This window comes from Trichosurus vulpecula, chromosome 1 (assembly GCF_011100635.1).
Source record: "Trichosurus vulpecula isolate mTriVul1 chromosome 1, mTriVul1.pri, whole genome shotgun sequence".
Classification (NCBI taxonomy): Eukaryota; Metazoa; Chordata; class Mammalia; order Diprotodontia; family Phalangeridae; genus Trichosurus; species Trichosurus vulpecula.
In genome coordinates this window covers 164,102,165-164,118,486 of record NC_050573.1, presented here as the reverse complement: position 1 = coordinate 164,118,486, position 16,322 = coordinate 164,102,165, and the positions used below count along the sequence as shown (strand labels likewise).

Genomic DNA, 16,322 nt, shown 5'->3' with positions numbered 1-16,322 from the left:
TATTTATGCATATTGAAGGAAGCAGAGCCACAAGTACAAGGACAACAATATTGTAAAGAAAATACTCTTGAGACTTAAGAACTGTGATCTCAATGCAGTGACCAACCAAGTATCCAAAGGACCGAAGTAGTAAAGGACTCAAGGTGTAGAGACATTTTGGGACATTGCCAACATATAGATTCATTTTGCATAATGGTGCTTATATGCTACAAGGGTGGGGGGTTTTTCCTCCTTTTTCTTGGTTTTTAAATGGGGAAGAGGAGGAGAGTCAGCCACAGTGATGCCAAAAAAGAGGGCCACTGAAATATATTTTTAAATACACAGAAGAGATAAGAAAGAAATTTAAAAGGAAGCACGGACACATAGGGTAGTTTTGAAAGTAATGTTTGGAATTTATTATTTATTGTTTTTTAAAAATGCAAATAATATTGTAGGCAGTATGTGTGGGTAGGGTGTTTTGCCCATGTAGGTTATTTGTGTCCACATGAGTTTCTATAGATGTGGCTCACAGGGAGCCATGAATTGCTATCTCTGGAGTTTTCTCCCCCTACCATTCTCCAAGGGGAAGTAGGGGAAGCAGAAAATTGTGTTCAGAAGCTGGCCACTCTTCTTTCCTCAGAGAGAGAGTGTACAAGGCTAGAAATACATCTATCTGCTCCCTTAAATATTTGTAGTCTAGGGAAAATAATTGTTAGATTCTTGCTGCATTCCTGATGGCTATTTGTCAATGAGGAAAGAAGACCCCCAAGCTATATAGCCAAAGTTCAACTCCCTACCCACGAGATGTGAGTTTCACAATAAACACATGTAGCAAACAAGCTCATTTACTCAGAAAAAAAAAAAAATATATATATATATATATCTTCTTCTGGAGTCTTTCTCTCCCTTCAGGTTGAAGTCTTGTATTTTGAGGTCAGAATCCAGAAGACCAGGATCTCTTTCAGCAGCACCCCCCCCTTTCACCAACTACTCCCCTCACACAGGTGTAGAGAATCAAGCAATCAATCTCAACCACTGAAGATAGTCCTCATACAAATAGGCTTTGAGGCTTAGATTACAGTATGACATGGAGGTCACAGTTTCATACAAATCTCTTAGCATTTTGCTGGGAATATGGAAAGTTTTTTAAAAAACATTATATTTGAAAAAATGAAAAAAAAATACTTAATAGTGATCAGAAGATAGGTATGAGGGTCATTGGCTATTAGTGTCCTCAAACATTTTTTAAAATGATATAGATTAAATGGATTTACCAATATCTATATTTCACGCAGGCAATGCAAATAGATATGGCCCTGGATCCAGATGAGGATGAATTGAATTTTGAAAAATGCTCATTATAAAACCCTATTAATTTTTTTTCATTATTCATCTATTCTCTCTCTCTTTACACACCCACACCCACACCCACACCCACACCCACACACACACACACACACACACACACAGTGTAGGGGTATCCAGTGAGGACTAGCATCTCTGGTATGAGGGCTTGCCAAGCCCTGTGCAGGGCTGCTCATCCACCTTTGGTGTCCACCTTCACCCAACTCTTACCTGTGGCTCCAGGAAGCTGTAGCATGCATAGTGGCCACACCCCAATAAACTATCTAGCAGATGGGCCAAACTATGCTGAGGGTAACAACAAGCCTCAAACCCACTGGTGAGTAAGGGGGCAACATATGAAGACTTCCCTTGGCAGAATGAGCAGATGTTGCAACAATTCGGCTAGCAACTGCTGTGGAGGTGAAAGACCAATACAAGCCCAACAACAAGAATGCTGCCAGCACAAGTTCTTTTGATCTGCTTTACTAAGAAAAGCAATGTTAAGGGGTTAACAATCTTACTTTAATCTGACATATACATATAAACTCACTTTGTTCAGGAGGAAAAACCAGCAACCTGAACTTCAGAGCAAATACAAACAAATTACAAACATACACAGTATAAACAGACCAGATCACAATTCATAGTTACCAAGAAACCATCAACATCTGAGTTGACAAGCCAGGAGGCTCTCAGAGCAGCTGCCCAGAGTCCCACATGCCAACACTCCTCCAGGAGTGAGAGCCTCAAGCAGATAGCTCTGTTCTCTCTTTTTATACAGTTTTTGGATGTCATCAAATGTCATCTGAGCAACCAGAACTTAGGCACTCTGGTCTTAGTAACTCCCCTTAGGGCCCTGGGGGCTTCATGCCCACATGGGCTTAGTACCTAGTAAACAGGGGTTTAGGCCTGGGCTTTGCACCTAGTAAGGCTCAATCAAAGACAATTAATTGAGCATTCTAAAACAGTAAAAAGGTCCCACCTTAATTAATATTACAGCAGATCAGAACAATTTGTTCCAATGGCCATGAAGGCAGCTGAAGCAGGTGCTATGGAGCACTTAGAGCTTGGTCAGAAGTCAAAGATGCCAAGGTCATCCACTGCATTCCTGGCCAACACCAGCAATCCTGACTTTTTGTCTTGCCACTGGACTTTGATGACTCAGGAAGACAGTAAAGCTTATGACTGCACAGTTCTGCCTCACTTAAATCCAATTCATTTCCAAATCAAGACATCACCCTGTGATTTGTGATGTTATCGGTCCTCTTAGAAAGGAAGGACAGACAACAACATACATACATTTATATGTATATAATATATATGCATATGTATATAGACACATACATATCTCTTGTAAAGTGGATAGAGTGTTGGACTTGGAATCAGGAATACCTGAATTCAAATCCCAACCGGACATTTCCTAGCTGTATGATCTTAGACAAGTCACTTAATCTCTCCCAGCCTCAGTTTCCTAATCTGTAAAATGAAGATAATTATATTCCTACCTCACAAAGCTGTTGTGAGGATCAAATGTGGTCACAGATGCAAAGGGCTTTGCAAACCTTAAAGCACTATATAAATACTTGCTGATTCTACTTATTTTAACCTAATTATTTACATGTTGTCTTCCCCATTAGAATCTCTTGGGTTGTTTTGGTTTTTTCCACTTCACTCTGCATCAGCTCATATAAGTTTCTCTGAATCCGTCCCTTTTGTCATTTCTTACAACACAATAATATTCCATTGCATTCATATACTGTAATTTGTTTAGCCATTCCCCAGTGGATAAAAACACACCCTTTTTTAACCCCAGTCTCCTGATACCTACTCCAATGCCCTTTACATGATACTACTGAGGAAACACATTTTAAACCTCATTCACAGTAAAACTGAAAATACTAAGAAATAACATTTTTCTCTAAGGCCTTTCCAGACTCTTGGGAGAAAGTTCTTTGGCAAGGTGAGTAACATGTCAGTATATTAGATAAATCGATTAATGATAATACTCCTACTTACTCCTATTATTGCCTCCCCATTCTCCTGAAGTGATTGTGACCAGCACCTACCATTCTGCATTGATAAAAGATTAAGATATCAATGGAAGAGACCAAGTTTAACTCCATGATTGAGAGACCTGGGGGAGAATGGAACGATGATGTGGTTACTCAATAATTCTATAATATTAACCTACTCTGTTTTAAGATATCTTTTTCCTTGTTCAAGTTTCCTATAAATATTATCTGAAATTGTCTTGAGGCACAGTCATTTTGGAGCACATGAGGAACTGTATCAGTTTGGACATCTCTCTTTTCATATTAGACATAGCTTAGATACAGATTAGGTAGTGCTGTGGATAGTGCTGGTCCTGGAATCAGGGAAATCTAAGTTTAAATCCAACCTTAGCCACTTACTAGCTCTGGGACCCTGGGCAAGTCACTTAACTTCTTTTTGCTTGTTGCCTCATCTGTAAAATATATTAACATTTTAATTGTTATTAATTAATGATAGCGATTATTTTTGAGATGATAATAATAGCATCTACTTCCCAGGACTGTTGTCAGGATCAAATGAGCTAATATTGTGGAGTGCCTAGAATACAGAAGGTACTATATAAATGTTATTTATTATTATTTTATTGCTATTATTACGTTAAATAAAATTGCTTCTGGCAGATGAGGCTAAATCAAAGAGTATAATATTAAGACTAATAGTTTTTCTTTGACATGTTGTCCCTCTCTTGTAGATTGTACTTCCACTTACTAAACTGCAAATCCAGAACTATTCTATGCCAGAATCTACAATATAGTGGATTGTTAGTGCCTCTACAAGTCTTTCATGTTTAGCATTTCTTTTATGCATAAGAATAAATAACCATGCTTAATTCCTATTGTACATTGAATACATTTTTATTCTCTTCCCCATCCTTTTTGAGGAAATCCTGGACATGAGGTATAACCTAAGCCATAAGTGAATTTCTCTCTGAGGTAATAGAGTAGGAGAATCTTAAGAAGTATGAGAAAAAGGAGCTTAACATCTCTTATTAGAGACCGGCTCCTCAGTACAGAATTTGGTCCATATGCCTGATTAAAGAACTGAGAATACACATTGCCTCAGCCTTTGTAAGCCAGCCATGGTTCCTCTTGGTTAGATATATGTTAAAATACTTATTACATAAAGCAATTGGGAGAATGAAAATAGGTTTGATTTCCTCATTTTGATCAGAATTTCCTTATCTTCCTTTATTCTGAGAATATTCCCTACCCCAAAGGTTGGGGATTTGCATTTGGGGCCTTTGTCAATAGAGTTCAGGTTCCAAAAATATCCCATGGCTCAATTTTGGTGAAAATGTCACTAGCCTTAGATAGTATAATTGAAATTCCTTCAAAATGAAATCTTCAGAGTAAAGTTTATAAAACATGTCAACATGACCTCATTTGATCTTAACAAAAACTCTGGGAGGTATAGAGGGCAGAGATTATTACCTCATTTTGCAGATGAGAAAACTGAGGCTCAAAGAGGCTTTCCTAGGGCCAGAAAGTGGCAGAACTGAGTCACACCCAGATCTCCTGATATCAAGGACAGTGTTCTATTCATTATAAGTCCAGCTCTACAAAATACTAGCAATTCCATAGGATTTAAGATTCTATTCAGGTACAGTTTACCAATATTACAATATGTAACTGTAAAAGTTTCTTCTGTCAAAGAGAAATTCTGAGAAAAAAAAAAGAGGCATTTCTCTGTCAACAGCTGTATCTCCTGGAGTTGGGCCCAAGTCAGGATGGATTTCAGTAGCATAAATATTCTCTTTACGCATAATGTCATCAGAACAATTAGGATTGGAACTCTACTCATCTACCCGGTGCATGTGTGTAAAGACAGTATGGCACACTGTTACCTAATGCTAAAATAGATGCTGCTGCTTTTCAACTTAATTCAACAGGTAATAAGAGCCTACTAATACTAAGCATTGAGCTAGGCACTTAAGATACAGAAACAAAAAAAAAAAAAATGAAACAATCTCCGGCCTCTGAGGGCTTCCATTTTCCTGGGAGTAGGGAGTGGGGTATGCAAATCAATAAACACAGGCAAAATCATTTCAAGAATGAGAGTGATAACTAAGGCAGTCCTGAAAGCCTTTATGTAGGAAGTGGCTCCTGAGTTGTGTTTTGAAGGAAGCTAGAGATTTTACTCTGGAGCACAGAATTGTTTCATTTATTTTACTACTCGCAAATCTCTCCACAAAAAAAATAAAGCAAAAATCACTTCTGAAGAGCTTGTGGAGAGTTGGTCCAAGTCACCAGTGTTGTAAGCCAAGGAGATAAAAATCCTTCCCCACAAATCCAGGTCATGGGGGACACAAGCAGAAAAAAATTGAAAGAGAAGCAGTGAGAAGGGGAAGACTTGGTAAAGTTGTGTCTTCTTTCCTTAATTTAAATGCTATTTCACTGATAGGTTTTGTGTCTAATATAAAAAGAAATGATTGCCTCTGACTGATTTCTATTTCACGTGTCTTGCCTGCAGACTAGATAATTTGAGCATGGAGGCTGGTAGTATTACAGTGTTCAGGCTTGTTTACAAGTCAGTTTGACATTAGACCCTTGAAACTTTCAAGTGTCAATGAACCAGTTGCTAAATTGTGACTAGTCAAAACTAAAAATATAATAGAAGGGCAAAAAAGGCCAGGAATGGGAAAGAGGGGGTAGAAACAGCAATCTTAAAGTAATCTCATCCAGAAATTTTGAACAAAGCTTAGTTTTTTTAACCTTCACAGTGGCTGAAAAATTCTTCTATTTATTATCTATCTAATGTACTTTAGTGCAACATGTAAACAGATGCTTTGTGATAGGTTATTGAGTTTGCCCACTTGGGGGAAGAGGAGAAATAACATGTCTAAGTCATCCTTAGAGAAAAAAAAGTCCTGCAGATTTTATTAACAAATAATTGAATAAACCATATGTTCAAATTTTAGAATAGACTTTGATATCCTATCTGCAAAACCCCAATTAATAAATCAGAGAACTAAAGGTAGAAAGGAGGAAATTCATTTTCTCACTCTAATGTAAACCTCCAGCTGTTTTTTTGTAGTCATTAATAGCTGTTGTATTTACTTGGGAAGATTTCTGAAAAATTTTCCTTGCCCAATTTTATTTTTTTTCTTTTTTAAATTCTGAACTTAACAAACATCAAATAAAATGGACACTTCTGTACACATATTATAAATGAAGACTATATATGAAACTGCTTATCTTTATTATGTATAGCTTACTTTTCTTTTAAATATATAATAAATTCAGTATATAACTTTCCAAGCTGCCCTACTTAGCTGTATTTCTTTCTGGACTTCTTTCTATTCTCTTCAGGGTATTGAAAATGCTCATGACTTTTTCTTTTTCTTTTTTTCTGGCTAATCTATCTAAAACTTTCATCCCTTTCATCAAGCCCTACCATTGCTAGGAAAAATGGGGAAAGGAAAAATAATGCCCTTGTAACAAATATGACTAGCCAAGCAACACAAATTCCTACACTGGTTATGTCTGAAAATGGATGTCTTATTCTGTAGCTTGGACCCATCACTTCTCTGTCAATAGATGGGGAGCATGCTTCATCATAAGTTCTCTGGAATCATGATTGGTCATTGTACTGATCAGAATTCATAAGTCTTTGTTCTCACAGTTTTACTCACTTTACTACGTACCAGTTCATACAATTCTTTCCAGGTTTCTCTAAAACTGTTCCATTTCATTATTTTTTACAGGTCCAATAATCAATTACTTATGAAGTACTGACTATGTGCCAGACACTCTGCTAGGCTCTGGAAATACAAGGATAAATAATGAAATAACCCTTACATTCAAGGAGATTACATTTTCATGGGGGGAGAAAACAAGTATGCAAAAACTACACAGCATAAATATAAAGTTTATAAATACCAATATGTACAATATGGTTAAATGCAAGATAATTTTAAAGAAGGCCCTCTAGTAGTTGGGGAAATCAGGAAAGGCAAACAGTACCCCCTGAGTTGAATCTTTGAAGGACAGAGGAACTCTGAGACGGAGGTAAGGAAAAAAATGCATTCTAGGCACGAGGAGTGGTGGATACAAAGGCATGGAACGACATGTGAGGAACAGAGAGGTCAATTTTGCTAGATCACACCAATAAAGTTGGAAAGATAAGATGGGGGCAGGTTGTATATGGATTTAAAAGCAGTTTATATTATATGCTAGAGTCAATAGAAAGACGCTGGGATTTTTTGAGTAGGGGTACAACATGGTCAGATCTGTGTTTAAGGAAAATTACCTTGACAGCAATATGTAGGATGTATTGAAATGGGCAGAGACTTGAGGCAGCAAGACCAATTAGGAGATTGTTGCAATAATATTCCATTTCGTTAAAATATCATTTGTTTAGCCATTCCCCAATTGATTGGCACCCCATCAGTTTTCAGTTCTTTGCTATAACAAAAAAAATTATTATAAATTTTTGGTAGGTATGGGTCCTTTTCCTCTTTCTTTGATCTCTTTGTGGTGTGGGCCTTGTAGCAGTATCTCTAGGTCAAAGGATATACACAGTTTAATGACTTTTTGTACTTGCCCAATTAAAAAAAACCAAAAAACCACCACCACCACTATCTGTCTTATAGCCTAAGCATGAATCCTGATAATCTAGTTTTTTAAAATGGAAAATCTGAACAGAGGAAGTAATAATTATAGCAATAATAGCAACAATAATAGCTAGCAGTTATGTAATGCTTTAAGTTTTGTAAAGCAGCCCTTTACATATGTTATGTCATTTGATTCTCACAACAACCCTGGTGATGTTATTATCCCTAATTATTATCCCTAATTTTAGCAAAGCACTCTAACCACTATACCACCCAGCTGACTATAAGTAGCAGAGTATGAGGTCACAGAGATGTGCAAAATAGTAGCCAGGCTACCATGGACAGAGATTATCCTACTTTCACTGAAGGAAGAAGCCTTCCAGGGAATAGGAAGAGTGAGGAGGTATTTGGCCATTGTATATACATTCAGACATGTCAAAGTTAGAAATTCCGTTGATAGATTAGGGAATAAACTATATTTTCATTATCATTGTCCAAATAAATGATTGCTATATTTTGCTGGATGCTACCTTTTCAAATAATTTTTAAGGTGTTCAGAAGGGGAAAATGCAAAACTCTCAGAAGAGAGGTTGCAGTAGCTTATCACATATTTTAAAAAACACATGCTAATTTCTGTATTTTTCTTTCATAAAAATAAGTCTAGCTATTTTTTGATTTTATATCATCTATACTTCCTTATATATCCCTTTGTAGAAAGCTGACTTTTTACAACCAAGAAATACAAAAGAGAAAGAAAAAACAGTTCAGCAAAATTAGTCTACATATCAACCAAGCCTGACCTTGCATAAATGTTCCATACTCATAGTCCCTCTTCTTTGCAAAGAATTCTCATATTTCTTCTTTGGGGCCAAGCTGAGTTAGTAGAGTATCACAGCATTCCTTTTCAATAGCTTTGAGGTTCTTTTCATTTACATTATTAAAATCATTGGGCATTTTTTTTGTTTTCTTCACATTCTCCATTTTGCACAGCAAAATAGCATCCCATTACATTAATGTACTTCAGTTTGTTTAGTCATTCCCCAATTCATGGGTGTTTCTTTTCATTCTACTATAAAAAATACTCTACCAATTTTAATGAAAACAAAAGGGGAAGGATACCTCACTTTCCCTTCTTCATGTTTTTTCTTCAAAATTTTCTGTGCACATTCAAACATATATCCTCCCTAAAGATTCCATCTATTCATGTGGAGGTCTTCCCATAGGTATTTTAAAATTTCTTGGGTACCAGTGCAACACTGGAGTCATCTATCAGTCTTCCCTCTTGCCACATGACTGTTCCACTTCCTTTCTCATTTGTGTCACATATTGTACACTTTATTTGTGTCCATCATACATACCACCATTATCCTTTTGTGCTATCCTCATTCTTTTGATTCCTTTGAATTCTGTGGCATTGCAAGATTTGCATCCATAAAGCATCCCCAGGCTTTGTGTGTTGTTTTTAATGATTTTTTTTACACCAAGGATCAGCTTTGAATTGCCAAAGAACAAGAAAAAGGTACTACACAGTTTTCCAAATGTAATCTAGCATGTGCCTTATTACAGTTCAAATCTGAGACCAACCCATTGTCCTTTTGCTGCTCCAATTCCACTTTAATACTGTAAACTCAATGAACTATATGTCATTGTCTGGACAATAGGTAGTTTTTAATCCATAGAATTTTTTTCTACATGGATTGTGTGAGAAATAAGTATTTTTCTCTTGTATTTAATAACTAATTATTGAACCAGAACCAAGGTTTTGCCCCTTTTCTACTTCCTCATCCAGAAATCAACCAGTGTGAGAAATCAAAGATGTATCCGGGCCAAGGTCTAATCAGAGAGTGAAAGAAATTCTAAGTTTGGGCTAATGGATGCATTCCTGTGTTTGCTCAGACACATCTGGGGAAGTGTTGATCCTCCCTTTTGTCAGACAGGTGATATGGAAATTACTAAGTCTCCTTGACCAAGATTTGGATGACCCAAGTCACATACCCTAAGACCCTCATTGTAATATAGTCCAGCCTCTCATTATAATACTCATTTTTTCATTAATTGTTAACCAATCAGAGTTGATTGTTACCACTTACTCTTTGAAGGGCACATAAAGCCCACCACCATAAGGGGTCTTTGGTCTAAGAAAGACAGCCAAATGACAATCCTTTTATTAATAAACATGCTGGCCTTATTAATAAAATGATTCAATTACCCAGAAACTATGGCTCTCAGAACTTTTTTAATCATCAAAATTGTCAGGCTGATCTCTTTTGGGTAATCATGGATCTCGTTGAGAAGAGCTCTAAGTGTTCTAGGAATAAATGCAATCAATGCAATAGCCTATGTAAACAGGAGCATCTGGATGACCTCACCATCTAAGAACAGCTAAGCATCAAGGTAGCGTAGTGGAGAGAGCACTAGACCTGAAGTCAGGAACATGAGTTCAAATCCAGCTGCAGATACTAACTGTGTGACCCTGGGCAAATCACTTAAATTGTTTGTTTCAGTTCTCTCACCTCTAAAATAGGGATAATAACAGCACATACTATCCAGTCTTGTAGGAAATCAAATCAGGTAATATTTGTAAAGTGCTTTCTTTTCGAGACTTAAAATGCTCTGTAAATGCTGGCTATTTTTATCTTTAGCAGGGGTTCTGACATTTTAAAATATTTTTATAACTGTATTTCAGTATAATTGGCTTCCTTCGTGATCCTATGGATCTTATTTTCTGAATTTAGAAAGACTTTCTGAGGTGGGAGATAGTAGCTAGGCTTCAGCAGAGTGGCAGAAGAATCCATGACAGAAAAGGTTAAGAACCACTGATCTACAGGAAATCCATCCTATATTTGTATTTCATGCAAAATATCTTCTACGAGAAAGATTACAATTTTCATAAAAATCTATCTCCCTGATTTATATCTCAAATGATATCAAAGGGTATATTTGACACTCAAAATATACATGGAATTGATACACATTAAGAGTTATTCTTCAATTCACTAAGTGGTTAAAGGATAGGAAAAGTTTTCAAAAGAACAGCAAACCATGAATGACCACATGAAAATATGCTCCAAATCGCTAATGATAAGAGAAAATTTAGATAACTAATCTAAACAAATTTAAATAACTAAATTTTTACCTTACAACCTGCAAAGTGGCAAAGATAACAAAAAATTAAAACAATGTTGAAAAGGTATGAGAAGACAAGCACACTAATACACTGTTATTGGAACTGTGGATTGGTCTAACTCTTCAAGAAAACAATTTGGAATTATATAGGTAAGGTTGTTGTAGTCTAAGGGTGCTGGGAACCCCCCAAGTTGCAAGATCCCAACATAAACCAAAATATTCAAATGGCATTGGTCTGCCTTGAAAGAATTTAACCACTCAAGCCTTCTTTCAGTCAGGGACAAGGTTTATTATGTCGCCAATAGAAGTAGGCAGGATTTTAAGAATCTGCATTTGATAGGGACAAGACTGACTTTTTTTATATGGAAAAAGATTGTGGGAAGATTTGGATGTGATCAAAGAGTGGCAAATAGCCTGGGGTGACCTGGAGGCAACAGAGAATTGGAAGGTTGGGCTGGGTCAGAGGTAACAGAGAATTGAAGGTTGGGCTGGGTCAGGCCCACAAGGAAAGTGCTGGGGATGGGTTCTGGACCCCTAAAAGGAAATGACCATATCTTTGGGACCTGGACCCCAAAGCCCCTGAACCCAGGCCCCGTAACCCATCAAAGTAATTACATAATCACAGCTTTTGATCCATGTTTAACTAAGCACATGACCCAAGGACAGTAGAGAAGACAAGAAACAAGATCCCAACATAAATCAAAATATTCATAGAAGCACTCTTTGTGGTATCTACTAACCACAAAGTGGACACCCACTGGCTAAATATACAGTGATATACGAATAACATGGAACATTATTGTGCAGTAAAGAATGATGAGAAACTGAAAAGAACTCACTAAAATCTGTGTGAACTGAGACAGAGTGAAATGGGTTGAACCAGAGGAACATAATGACTATAACAGTGCAAATGAAAAGATAACTAAAAGAAAACTGAACTCTGAGTAAATGAAAACAAAGCAAAGCACTAATGGTCCTCAAGAACAAATAATGAAACATTACTCTAAGGAGAAAGGTGGGAGACAATGAGTGCATAATGTTGCACATGTTGTCATACATGGTCACTTTATCTACTGTTGCTTAACTGTTTTTTGTCTGTTGCAATGGAGAAATCAGTAGCGGAATAGTGACGGTATATCCAGAAATGTCAATGATGTAAAAGCAAAAAGAGTCAATGAACATTTTTTTAAATTAAAAAAAAAACCATTAATGGTTCATTGAATAGTTATTTCATTGGTTGTACTTATCAAAGATTCCTCTTGTATAATCTTAACACATTTATGAGAAATTTGTTGGAGATGAGTTATTAAGACTTTTGCTCTGAGTGAAAATATTTTTGCTAGTCAACACAAAATAAATGCAGTGAAGTCTTGTATGCTCTGTACCTTCCAGTGTATCACTGTGTGCCTGTGAAGCAGTGCAGGGAATTATTTTCAGAAATCTATCTGTTGCCTTCTCATGTTTTCATCAAGTATACCTTGAATGTTTACATAAAATATTCTCAATAGTAATTTTTAAAGATGAGAAAGTAGGCATACAGTTTGACAGTTATTGATGTTTTGTATCTCTGTGTATGTGTATTTAACTCATTCTTTCACTATTTTCTCCTCCTCCCTAAGGGATACTGAAAAGCTGTTAAGATTTGGGTCATCTTCAACGAGTGTTTCCCTGTACTAGGTCTGGTCCAGTCACTCTTTCCAGAATTGTTTTCTCAAGTGTTCTTTCTACTCCTCAGACCAGCAGTAAGAGACTGAGGTGTTGAATTTGAATGTAGTAGATTCTCTGCCACTGATAATCAAATGAATTGTTACAGAAAATGTTAACAATTTGTTCCATTATCAACCTCTTTGCTATCTTCCAACAAGTTTCATCTTTGATCTACATTGGTTCAGTTGGGTCTCAGGCCAAGCTATTTGTAAAATTATTTTTTCCTTTTTCTGCTTTTCAATGTTTTACAAGGTAATGCTGCTCATAGTATTTTATTGTCTTCTTCAGCTTTGTGTCCCAACCCATTATCGCCTGCTCTATGAGGATCAAGTGTCTGTTTCTAATCTTGTTTCTGAGATCTTTTAGCCTTCTTATTGTGGCAAGTGTTAAACTTTGTAGGAAATGAAAGTCAGTGATCTTTGCCTTTTTCTGTGTTCCATTTTTTGTCATCAATTATTCACCTTGAATAGGTCAGATTTAAGCCATCGCAAATGTTCCCAGTCTTCTCATATTAGCCTTCTTATGTTTTAAATTTATTTTTATTCTGAACTTAAACATGAAATAAAACCTTTATTTCCATGTATGTGGAAATAAAGATTTTATATACATATATGTCAGAAAGAAGATCTTCCATAAAACTCTAGGTCTTTATTAGGTACAGCTTGCTATAATGCCTAGCACATATTAGGTGTTTTATTTAAAAAGCCATTTGTCTATGCTTCTTTCTGTTCTGTTCTCTGCATTTTTTTTTTCAAAAGATGGATCGATGACCCTCTTTTCCCTTTTTTTTTTTTTTTGCTATCTTAATCCTATCTCCCTCAATCTCTTCCCTACTGGAAAAGAAAAAAGAAAAACAAATCCCTTGTAATAAATACATATAGTAAAGCAAAACAAATTTCTACTTTATTTAGCCTTTCTCCCAATTAGATGTTGCTTTAAATTTGTTTTAACTAACCAATAGTCAGATTACAGACACCTGATTATGATGTGACTCATACCAGTAACCAATTGTTTCAAGTCTCTTAAGATAGAGTCACTTTCATTTGTTTCTAATGCCTAGGCTTTCTAACTCTCTTCTGGGAGAAAGTGTTCATGATATGCAGGTGTGAGGGTGCAAAGAGTTAGCCCATCTCATTTTTCAGATGAGCCATGTTTTCATCTCTCTTACGTCCACCTTCACCTTGAAGTTACCTTGAAGTCATAGAATATCCAAGCACATATTAACTTGATAATATATGAATGAAAACTATATGTATATATGTGTATGTATACATATTATATATATACATATATAACACCCTCTTCATCCTCTGCTATACATGATGTTGAGTAACCCACTTTCCCTAAGTGCTACTTCTCTGTATCCTTCAATAGTCCTGCATCCTCTCCTGGATCCCTTTACCTGGGAGATGTCTCCTTTAGTTTCCTCTTTCTGTACACATTTTTCCTTAGCAATCTGATTTACAACTCTGGCTTCAAGGACTGCCTTGATGTAGATGATTATCAAATGTTCCTCTTCAATTCCAACCTCTCTTTTGAGTCCCTTCCTAACCAACACCTGGGGCTGTCAACTGCTGACAAGTCACCTGCACCTGAATGCCCCACTAGTATCTCAAATTCAGTATATCCCAAACTAATTCAAGTCCACAGGTGTTTATGAAGTGCATGCTATGTACAAGACACTAAGCTAGGTGCTGCCCTCAAGGTGGTTATACCTGCAAGGAGGGAGATGGGGAAATATATGTTATATAGATAAGTAAACAATTTTTAGAGTCCATATAGATGAGGTGTTTTGCAAACCTTAAAAGGTAGAATGTGTTAACTATTATTATTATTATTAGTGGACAGAATGCTGAACATATAGTCAGGAAGGCCTGGTTCTGAATCTTGCCTCTAATATTTACTAGCTTTGTGGCCTTGGTAAAGTCACAACCTCTATAATCGTGCTTCTTCTGTTTGTAATGAGAACATTTGTCATTGTTGTTCAGTGGCATCAGTCCTGTCTGACGATTTGTGACTCCATTTAAGGTTTTCTTGGTAAAGATACTGGAATAGTTTGCCATTTCTTTCTTCAGCTCATTTTTACAGATGAGGAAGCTGAGGCAAACAGGGTTCAGTGACTTGCCCAGGGTCACACAGCTAGTAAGTGTCTTGAGACCAGATTTGAACTCAGGAAGATAGTCTTCCTGACTCTAGGCCCAGTGCTCTATGTGCTACACCATCTTCCAGCTGCCCTATGAGAATAATAATACCTATAACTACCTACCTTACAGAGTTGTGCGGTTCAAATAAAATGACGGATGGATATATCAATAACAGATAGGATTTATCAAGTGCTCTCTATGTGCCAGGCTTTGTGCTAAGCACTAGGGATACAAATGCAAGCCATATAGTCCCTGGGCTCAAAAAGCTTATGTTCTAATGAAGAAAGACAACAGATAAAGGGGAGTTAGAAAATAAGAGGAGGCAGGAAGAAGTGAATTGCTGGGAGATGTCCGGAAGTGAGTGTGAAGACCTAGATCTTGGCAAAATCTATATATGCAACCAAAGATCTTTGCAAACTTTAAAATGCTATGAAATCTCAGTTATCACTATGACCACTGTCACCATTCTGTACAGTTTGCCTGGACTTTCCTAATGTGTCCCTATGCTTCTATTTTTTTCCTCCATCCAATCTGTTTTTCACACTATTCCCAGAGCAACCATTCTTATTCCTTAATATTTGCTCTTCTTGTCAAAAACCTTTGGTGGCTCCACTACTATTTACTGGTGAAATTTTCCAAGCTCTTTTTCTGACCTTCAAAGTGCTCAACAGTTTGGTATCCCTCTAGCTTTCCAGTCATATATTTTACTCCCCAGCAGACTGTGGATGCAATGCCCTCCACACCCCACTAAGCCTAATGTATTCCTACCGGAACTTTAAAGCCCAATTTTAGTACTACCTTCTCAGCAAAGCCTATCTGATTCCTTGAGGTTATTTAAGACTTCTTGTGCTTCTAAATGTTTTACTGTTTCTCTCTTTTACCGTTGTTAGTTAATAGGGTTGTTGTGAGAATCAAATGAGATGATCTTTGCAAACCTAAAAGCACTATATAAATGCTATCTGTTAACATACTTATAAGGTAAAAGTGTTGATTTTATATGGAAGTGTGTTTTATCTCCCTACTCAAGGGTTAGCTCCCCCAAGGTAAGGTCACCTGTGTGCTAGGGTCCAGCACCTAGCTCAGGGAGGCCCTTGTAAAATGAAGGGGTTATGCTAAAAGACAATCTAGGATCTCTTATAAGTCTAAACTTATGATCCTACGCTCTGTACTCTGGCAGCTAGGTAGGGAAGTGGAGAGAGTGCCAGGCCTGGAGTCAAAAATACTCATCTTCCTGAGTTCAAATCCAGCCTCAGATACTTACTAGCTGTGTGACCCTGGGTAAGTCATTTAACCCTGTTTGCCTCATTTTCCTCATCTGTAAAATGAGCTGGAAAAGGAAATGGCAAAATATTCCAGTATCTTTGCCAAGTAAACCCAAAATGAGGTCATGGAAGAGTACCACCATGACTGAAAAAAAA

General features: G+C 36.8%; 1 protein-coding gene across 1 annotated transcript in view; it reads right to left on the bottom strand.

Moving 5' to 3' along the window:
• Positions 1-16,322, bottom strand: part of MYLK4 (myosin light chain kinase family member 4) — a 147,905-nt gene that overhangs the window by 121,506 nt on the left and 10,077 nt on the right. The gene's annotated exons all lie outside the window — the stretch shown is intronic.